Source organism: Chenopodium album, chromosome 8 (genome assembly GCF_948465745.1).
Source record: "Chenopodium album chromosome 8, dcCheAlbu1.1, whole genome shotgun sequence".
Classification (NCBI taxonomy): domain Eukaryota; kingdom Viridiplantae; phylum Streptophyta; class Magnoliopsida; order Caryophyllales; family Amaranthaceae; genus Chenopodium; species Chenopodium album.
The window spans coordinates 14,436,870-14,447,008 of NC_137841.1; positions in this window are offsets into that span (position 1 = coordinate 14,436,870).

The window sequence follows — 10,139 nt, forward strand, 5'->3', positions numbered from 1 at the left end:
CCCTCCACATGATCATTGGGTCGTAGGTAAAATCCGGTTTGGGCCCATTTTAGTATTTTGGTCATAACTTCCTCATTATTCATCGGAATTGGGCTTATAATATATCATTGGAAAGGTCTTTTCAGGCCCCATCCAACAAAACAATTATTGGACCCTTATCATGGATCAATCTAAACTGGAATGCACATTTTTCATAAATAAGGTAAGAAAAGAAAGATTTTCAAAAACAGAAAGAAGAGATATTTTAATAAAAACATCCTCATCCCTAGACTTTTCACACTTTCGCTTTGTTCGATAATCATATGACGTAAAAGGTATTCATCACTGGGTTTGGTTTTGGGGTGACACATATGGGTGTCTACACTAAGGGTCGAGCTCTTTTATGTGTAGGGAAAAAGGACTCCCATAGAGCTTTGAGGATAGTCCACGATGGCATTTGTGGAACCCATGTTAATGGAAAAATGCTAGTCCAAAATATAATGCGAGAAGGGTACTACTGGATTACCATGAATAGGGATTGTCATCAATATGTAAAAAGATGCCCTAAATGCCAAATTTATTCTAATTTACAACATGTTCCTCCATCTCTACTTTACACCTACACTTTTCCATGGCCATTCTCTACATGGGGAATTAATATCATTGGTAAAATTACCCTTCCAGGGACAGGAGGTCACGAAGATATCCTAGTGGCAATTGATTACTTCACAAAGTGGGTTGAAGCACAATCATATGCTAAACGTACTCACTACAAAACATATAGCACTCTTTATCGAAAGGAATATCATTTGTTGATATGGAGTCCTTCATGAGATGATAAGTGACAATGGAACTCACTTCCAAGCTAAGTGTGATGAATTGCTACAAAAATATTCAACACCATCATTCTTCCCCTTATAGACCTCAAGCAAATGGAGCAGTTGAGGCAACTAATAAAAATCTAAAGACTATCATCGAGAAAATGACAGAAAATTACAAGGATTGGCCTGATAAACACCATTTTGCACTTTGGGGTTATCGCACGTCAATTCGCACATCAACAGGAAATACGCCATTCTCCTTAGTTTATGGAATGGATGTCGTACAACCTGTAGAGTTAGAGATACCATCTCTACGCATTACACTAGAAAGTAAACTCGATAAAGTCGAATGGACTAGAGCAAGATATGAAGAGCTAATTCTACTTGATGAAAAGCGCCTAGAAGCTCTACATATACCCAATGCTATCAAACCCGTATAGCTAGACATTTTAATAAGAAGGTCAAGACAAGAAACATCAAAGTAGGAGACTTGGTGTTAAAAACATTAACGAAAAATGTTTTGGATCCAAGAGGCAAATTTAGGCCTAATTAGTCCAAACCCTATATTGTGAAAACAATCCTATCAGGAGGTACAACAAGACTAACTGACATGGATGGTAATGTGTTCTCGAAAATGACAAATCTTGACCAACTTAAAAAGTACTACCAATAATTACTTGAGTAAGATACTCAAGAGAGCTACGTTTGGCCAGATTCCTTAGGAAAGGATACGTAGGCAACCCTTTACGGGTGCGGCCACTTTAATTTTCGCAAACCTCGCATCCCAGAAATAAAAAGCAATTCAACAGAAATTCGACGGAATAGCAGCGTCACAGGAAAAAGTCTGTCGCCGGCCGACAGACTACAGCGCAAGGCGACAGCGCCTGTTACCGGATGATAGATGGCAATGACCGGCGAAAGCCGCAAAACGCAAGAGTCGCTCTTCTAGGAGTACCTGGGCAAATTTCAGTGTTTTTCAAAAAAAAAAAATCGACTTCCGTACTCGAAATTTTTTTTTGAAAATAAAATTTTCTGTTTTCATTGCTTTAATAAATTAAATATAAAGAAGTTGATTTAATTAAAAGGCTGAAATTTTATTAATAAAATAAAATAAAAATTACATTATTGATCGAATTTTAAATAAAAGCATAATAAAACAAATTAACTTTAAATTTAAAACTAAGTCTAATAAATTGGAAGTTAAGCAATGCTTTAATCTTTCTTCTCTTTCTTTGCTCTTTTATATTTTTTATCTGAATCCTCTTCATCTTCCATGACTTTAACTAGTAAGCATCCTTTAGAGGACCTACATTCTATTTTAGAATAAATTATTTCTCCCTTAGATAGGACTCCATGTTTCTTTTCCACCCAAACTTTCTTCTCTGAAGTGTCAGCTTTTCTTTTATCTTTTGTAAAGTCTTTCGTCTTAGGCACCACAGGTGTTTTGAATTCAATCTTCTCACCCAAGCGTTCCTTAACAGGAATCACCTTGTCACCTAGACGATTCTTCACATTGAATTTACTCTGATTTTTCTTCATGTCCTTTGAAGGTTTCTTAAGAAGCCACCTCTTTACATCATTGGGCAAGGAAGGAGGAACCTTTTGGGTAATAACTTCCCATAAAGGTCTAGCTCTCCAATACGCGTAAAATTTCTCTACTTCTTGTGAAACAGGGAATTCATAGGGACGACGAAGATCCCAATAAGGAATTTTTTGAATAAGGTCGTACTGTCTTTTTACCCTGGAGGGATAATAAAAATTCATCTTGGTTAAGCTTGGAAGATGACAGAAAGGTTCCTTGTTGACACCAATCATCTTATCTATTTTTCACCAAGGGATGACCCACTTGATAGCAAAGTTGCATGTGGCAAAGACTTTATTTAACTCATGGCGCCCCATCTTAGAGAAACGTTTCTTTTGCCTCACAAAGCAATTTGGAGTATATATTTCAACAATGTCAGGAGGACTAATTAATTCTAGTCTCTCCATTAGCCATATCTGCAAAAATTCAATGCAAATAAATTAATATTACTATACAAAAATATGTTTTTTATTTCTGTAATTAAAAATATTATTTTTCTACGTGTAATATAATTGGAGAGCCCCGAAAAGGTGCTTTTGGATTTCTGTTCAATTCATCAAGACTAATCATAGTCTCTCCAACAATTAATTGCATTGAATTTCATCTAGATTTAATTTGCTCCCAAACAGTTAATATAATTGCTTGACCCTCATTAGTTCTACCATTAGTGAGAAGATATTGATTAAGAATGCAAAACAGAAAAACCCTTCTTCTATAAACATGAAAATATTCAGAATAAGGTCTATCAAAGTAATGGCGTGCAAATTCTTTTAAATTAACTACACTACCATCTACAATATTTTTTAGATCTTTGTCTCTTAAATTAAAGAAGCGCTCGAAATTTTTATAATTATATTAATTTATTCTAGGGATTACCGCAACATTTAATGAAGGGAAGCCTAGGATGGCACCAAATTCTTCCGGTAAAGGGCTAATTTCATCACACCCTAGTCTAAAATAATGAGTATCTGTGTCCCAATATTCTAAGGCGATATGAATGAAATCTATATCAAGATCTACCCCTTTAACACCATAAATACCTCCCATGTGAAAAAAGTCAAGTTCTTTTCAATCTTTAGCAATTAAAGACCGAAACCATTCATGAGTGAAATTGGTAAAACACTTAGTAACTAAAGACATGATTATTTGTTGAGAAACTAAGATTATGATTAATCTGCTGGAACTATGAAGAAATTCGGTAGATTAGGGGGCTATTTATGCACAAAATCGATGCAGTTTTAATCCCAAAAGGACTCGGAGGCAGTGCACTGTAGCGCTAAATGACAACCCTGTCACCTGGCGGCAGAGTCTGTCGTCTGGCGACAGAAGCAACGCCTAGCGCCAGCGCAAAACGCGTGTGTAGACACCTAAAAAATGTCACCCCTAAACCAAACTCGATGATGAACACCTTTCACCGCCATTATTGGTCAGGTTGAGTATTTAATCTTTGGAGTGCTTAAAACCATGTTCTATCCAATATATTTCATGAACCAATCTAATTTCTAGCTCATTTCCCTAAACCATAACCTATATTCCACTTTTCGTATCCACATCGCAAAACCAAGAGAAACTGATTTTATGTATATATAATTTTTATCCAATTATTATTTTGTTGGATACTCCTTGAAATAATCTTTCCAACCATATATCATAAGCCCAATACCGAGCTATAATGAAAAAGATATGAGCAAAACACTAAGCTCGGCCCAAGACCGATACCCTTCCACTAAAACGACAATATCTTGATATCTAATTAGTTTAGAAATTAGACTTGATAAGATTCCAATGGTATATTATATGCCTTATTTCGAGTTACAAATCAAAAGTTATGATGATTTTAAAAATGGGTAAAAAACTGGAATCGTCACGCAGGCAACAAAACCACCGTGTCACGGGGCAAAGTGACGTGGCACGGGTACTGGTATCATGATACGGGATTCCTCAATGTGTCACGGTGCCTGGTGCCGTGACATGGGAATTCTCGTGGTTATATCCGTGTACTTTTCACGCGAAAATTCCCCGCGTCACGGGAGATGATGACGTGGCACGGGGTATAGTACCATGATACGGGATTTTTCACCGTGTCACGATGCTTTCCCGTGTGTTTTTCGTGTTTCTTTCCCACGCGCTTGATGCAAAAAATCCACCGTGACACGGTACAGTTTGTCGTGTCACAGTGCACATCCCGTGACACGGGATTGCTCCGTGTTTTATCCGCGTAATCCCTAAACGCGTTTTCATTTCCCGTAACCTAATTATTTCCCGCGTTACTTGATTTTCCCCTGTGTCACGGGATTTTCCCCCATCTTACGGTGCCAGGCACCGTGTCACGGTGCCCATTGCCGTGACACGATGTTATTTTTTAGGGTTCTTATCTTTTTAGGGTTCCGTGTGTTCCCTCTGCTCATTTTCCCTATAAATAGGACCCCCTTTCTGCAATTCGGGGCATCAAATCCTTTTCTCTTTCTCTCTTTTACACCAAAAATTATTCTCTTCTCTTTATCTCATATTTTAATCCTTAAACCTATATACCTAATTACACCATTCTTCCCTGATGCATTTCAAGGAGTCCATACTTAACCCGTGGTTCCGTTCTTAAACCAAGGCGTGAAAGGTATAAATAACTAAGGGTTTGGACCAAATTAAATCTACATTTATTTAATTTAATTTTCATTTATATTTTTATTGAAGTTACTAACAATTTATTCATGATGTAGCGATTTAAAGGAACGCGCGGAATGTGAGTAATTAATTAATTTAATTACTTTTATTTTATTTTTATATTGCTAGCATCATGATTAGGTTATTATTATTATTTGATTTGACTAACGTTATTATTGTTTAATTGCTTCCAATATTAATGTTGATTCTATTATATTTTATGATCACCATATTTCATGTTAAAGGGAATACGTAATTAATAATCACGCCTAATAAGATAATTTAGACAATCGGTTTAGGTTCCTTTTTAATCTTGTTATTTTAGAATTATATGTTGCATTAGTGTTCAACCAATTTAGTCTAATAATAGTTTGGAGCAAATTGAATCTCTGTTTGTATGCCTTTGAGATCGCAAGAATCATTTTTCACTATAAGAATCGAGTAGAGGCCACTACGGGCGAATGTGACTCCATGACTCACTTCGTACCATCATCCCTGATCCTCCTTTCATGGTTCCGAACCATATGGAGTTAGTAATCTCATGGATTATGAATGGGGTGTAACCTTCACGGGTCAATCGTTGTTGCCTATGGTTGTCCCTTATTCGTGGTTGCCTTTTATGATCCGTGAACGGTTTACAAGTTCCTTAAAAACTTGTTGGCGACTCCCTAATTTATTTGTCCCTAATCGTATACGTCAATTCCCACTTCCTAAGAGTGCCAAGCATATTCACACATGCTTGAACGTAGGCGCACTTCGAGCGACGCCTATATTGTGGCCCCACGTGACGCAGCTATGTTTTATCAGCGAGCTTGTACAATGACTGAACGATTTTATCCCTTTCTACAAATACCCTTACATATTAATTTCATATATTTTCCGTCAATTTTTTCTTTTATGGATTTATTCAGACTTAATTTACTTTTAGGTTTGTTTCAAGTCCAATTTATTTTTCATTTTTTCTTTTCCGGGGAGAAAGTCGGATACCCTCCATTAATAATAAAAATGACAGAAATTTTTGTGCAAAATCATTTTTATCACAATTTTTTGCACACACAAAATGAAAAATAAACGCAAAGATAAATGCAACCATAATAGATAATAATATGTATATACAAATATGACTAACAAGTGAGTCAATCAGGCAAAGCCCAATACAAGTCAAAATAAATAAAACACAAGTACAACTACGGCGCTAGAGGACGCAGATGATGAGGAATATTCATCATATCAAAGAACTGCGCAGAACAAGGAGTATGCTCCCCACCAACTCCAGCTCTAGTCTCTCTAGGAGGAGGAAAACTTAGTTCAGGACCCATCCACCCAAGGTCACCCTATGGATGAATCAACAGAGGCTGAGGCTGCGGAGGGTGCTGCGATGACGAGCCGACCTCGTACGTCCCACCAACTCTCAAAGCCGAAGTCGCCTCTCCTTGGCCTACCAGCCCAGCATGTGCACCCTCAAATGAAGAGCCCGAGCCATCCACCGCCTCGGTCCGGGCAGCATCAGATCGACCACCCCGATCGCCAGAACTAGTGCGGCGACGCCTCAAGCTAGACCTCGCCGGCTGTCTCCGAACCTCAGGTCTCGTCCGGGTACGGGAAGGAATAGGTTGTCCTTGCAAGAGGAAACTAAGTAAGAAGCAATCAAAAAAGAAATATAAATAATGCAGAAATAAAGAGAAAAAGTTACCTCATGAACAGCGTCGTCGCGATGACAGGATGCCATGTTCCTCATCCGCACAAGCTCGCTCCGGAAGGCGTCTATGCACCTCGCCATCGCTGCAACCACCTCACGCGAGAACTGTCAAAGAAATAAAATCAGTAACAATACAAGATATATATGAACAAATAGCGAGTAAACAACTCTTCCGAGTCTGGTGGCGAGGAATAAACCACTCGACAAAGCGCTGATCCTTAAGAATGAGAGAAATCATCTCCTCGATAGGCCCGTATGTCCCCTGATAGTGGATGGACATACGAGGGGGCACGAACTCAGTAGGCATAGCCTGACAAAAAAAATAAACAAATCAAAGTGAGTGCTGAATTATGCAAAACAAATTAAAGGGGGCACGAACTCAGTATGCACAGCCTGACAAAAATCTCCGAGGAGTGCTGAATAGCAACTCTCTCTCCTAGGTACGCCGCCGCCCCATATGTCTATAGGAAGTAGCGACGCTCAGCAGTTACTGCGCGGCCAGCCAGGGATAACCAAACGGCCTCATGGCCGGTATAGCACCTCAGGCTCCTATAAAGAATGCCTATAAGATAAAGATCTACAAAACGCAATACAAAAATGTTAATTATGCAAAATATCATACCGAAATGATATGCTCTCGAACGTGAGCGGCACTCGCCCGGCTGTAGCGGCCTTCCAAGCAGGCACCAACGGGAAACTCGCGTGGTGATGGCCTCGCTGGCGCGAGTGAAGGAAATTACTCGTAGAACCAAATCTACAAAATACAAAAGATATCAGCAAATTCTAACAAGAACTTAGAGATAACTTTATGAGAGATAAAGTATACCTCTACGACTCTCCAGAAGCCGAACAGAGCGATGTCTCCCGTGTAAGATCCGTGTCGACAAGAGTCTCACAAAGTACGCAGAAAGTCGGCATAAGCCTAACTGGCCCAGTCATAAGTCCCGATCAGATGAAGATCGCGGACATCAGAATGGTAGTAAAGAAGCACCCTACTACCCTTTTCAGGGGAAAACGTCTTTGACCACAAAATAAGCGCAATGATGCGCACCCGCTGCTCTCGAGTGGTCGCATCATCCTCGAAAGATGCCGCAAGAGTTGACCGGCGAATACACTAGGTGCTGAATCGTGATGGCTCCACCTCAGCACGGGCCCGAATAGCAATCGGACCCAGCAGCTCATCAACCTCAGGAGAGTAGACACTGATGGTACTGTTGAACTCCAGGGTGGTCGAGCTAAACTCCAGTCCCGATATGAGACTGAAGTCGGCTGGGGTGACCATCATCTCACCCTAAGGAAAGTGAAAAGTGTTTGTGGTGTCCCAAAAGAACTCCACCAGAGCACTAAACACGCGGTGACCTCTGTCAAAAGAGCTCATGGCCTGCGTGGCCTGAAAAAAGGCAGTCAGCCCACAAGACTCCTAAATAAGTCTCAATCCCTCATCGACGCTGAATAACGTCCTGTACAGCTTTTCCAGGGTGTCATTTCCCGAGCCGTGGTAACGCGTCTTACCAGCAGTGATCCCACGACGCACGCTGTTAGATATGTGGTGGTCCAGGGCAAAATACAATGTCCGCTCGTCCCACTCAAGGAAGGGACCAAGAGAAGTGGATTGGTCGGCGTCTTCCTCAACGGGCTCATGCTCCAGTCGCGTGTCTCGGGACCGTGAACCCGAACCTCGCTGTCTAGCCATACTACATTGTGCAAAATTTACAAAAATTAAGGTTCTATAGTACTAAGGTTCGCCTAGCCGCATGATACTATGTTCGCACAAAAACAGAGTACGTAGTACTAAAACAGAGCACAATTTCAATTCAAGCATATATGGAATTTTTCAAGCATCCAAACAATTTCTTGCAATACTATGATAATTATTGTAACAAATTGGACAAGAATTGCTAGCAAAAACATCAAGAACGAGCCACATTATTTTCCCGACCTTGAGAGGATCAACAATGGTGAATTGTTCGTTTCTTCACCAAATTGAGTCAAATAAGTCTCAAAATACTCCCAAAGCAATATACAAACATAATCAAGCAATTTCATGGCATAAAATTTGACAAACAAAGCAAATTAAGCAATATAAGTTTCGAATTTTCAAGAAATTTGTGAACAAACATGTACAAAATTCATCAAAATTACAGTGAGTTTGGAAAAAACTTACATAGATCAGGAAACTAGATGAATAAAGCTTTGATTTGCAACAAATTTGAGCAAAATTGGTTGAGAAACCAGCAAGATTGAGCAATTCGAGCTTTCGCGGCGAATTGCGAAGAAAGAAGAGCAGCCAAGCGAAATGGCGAAGGAAAAAGGATTTATATGGAAATCCCGATTCTGGCGCCAAACAACAGCTTGATATGTCGCCTGGAAACAGAGTGTAGCGTCTGGAGACAGAACAAAATCTTGGCGCCAATGACGTTGCAGCGGCGACACAGCTCTAAGCCACTCATAACGGTTCTTTCGACCTGGTACATCAATTTTGGATTCCTTGGTACGCCAGTTAGCCCCTATAAGCAATTTGACATGATTTAGTAATCGGCTCGGTTACAATCACATTAAGTGATCGACCTGATAATTGATCGTCTCACTTAGCTTAAAGCGCCTAAACATTGGCACATTGCACATGCACCAACATAATGGTTATAAACAGCAAAGGCAAGACATAATGGTTCACAATACAACAAAGGTACCGACATACTGGTTCACAATTCAGAAGCACCGACATACTAGTTCAAAAGCAGAAAAAGCGCCGACGCACTAGCATAGCAAAAGCAAAGGATCGATAGGCGTTGGTCTTCGGTGATATTCTTCGGGGTATTTTCGCAAGAAATGAGGATAGTTTCCGGCGAAGCAATCTTCGATCATTTCCCCTGGCTTGCAGAAGATGGTCACAAGCGCTAGGAGGTCATTTAAGGCGAAGCAATCTTCGATGGGGTTTTCTAGCTTGTAGAAGTCTATCACGGCGAAATTAGAGCCAGTTACAGGCGTAGCAGTCTTCAGGCAAAATTCTCTAGCTTGCGGAAGATCGTCAAAACAAACAGCATGATGGAGTTCCCTAGCTTGCTGAAGGTTGTCACAACAGAAAAATGCAACAAATCGGTTACCTTTAGAGATGTGTGCTCGATGGTGCAAGATACGTGTTTCTTAACTCTCTTATCTGTTTAGCTAACTCTAGTTTGCAGGTATCGGCGTTACAAGAGTGATTTAGGATCGCAAAATGTTCTGAATCATTCTCCGTCCCTATCGCTACTTTGACTTTTGTTTCCAAAACATAAGTTTTTATCCAAACTAAGTCAAAGTGGGGGGCTTCTGTAGACACCCATTTGTGTCTCCCCAAAACCAAACCCAGTAATGAGTACCTTTCACGTTGAATCATAATTAAATGAAGTGAAAGTGT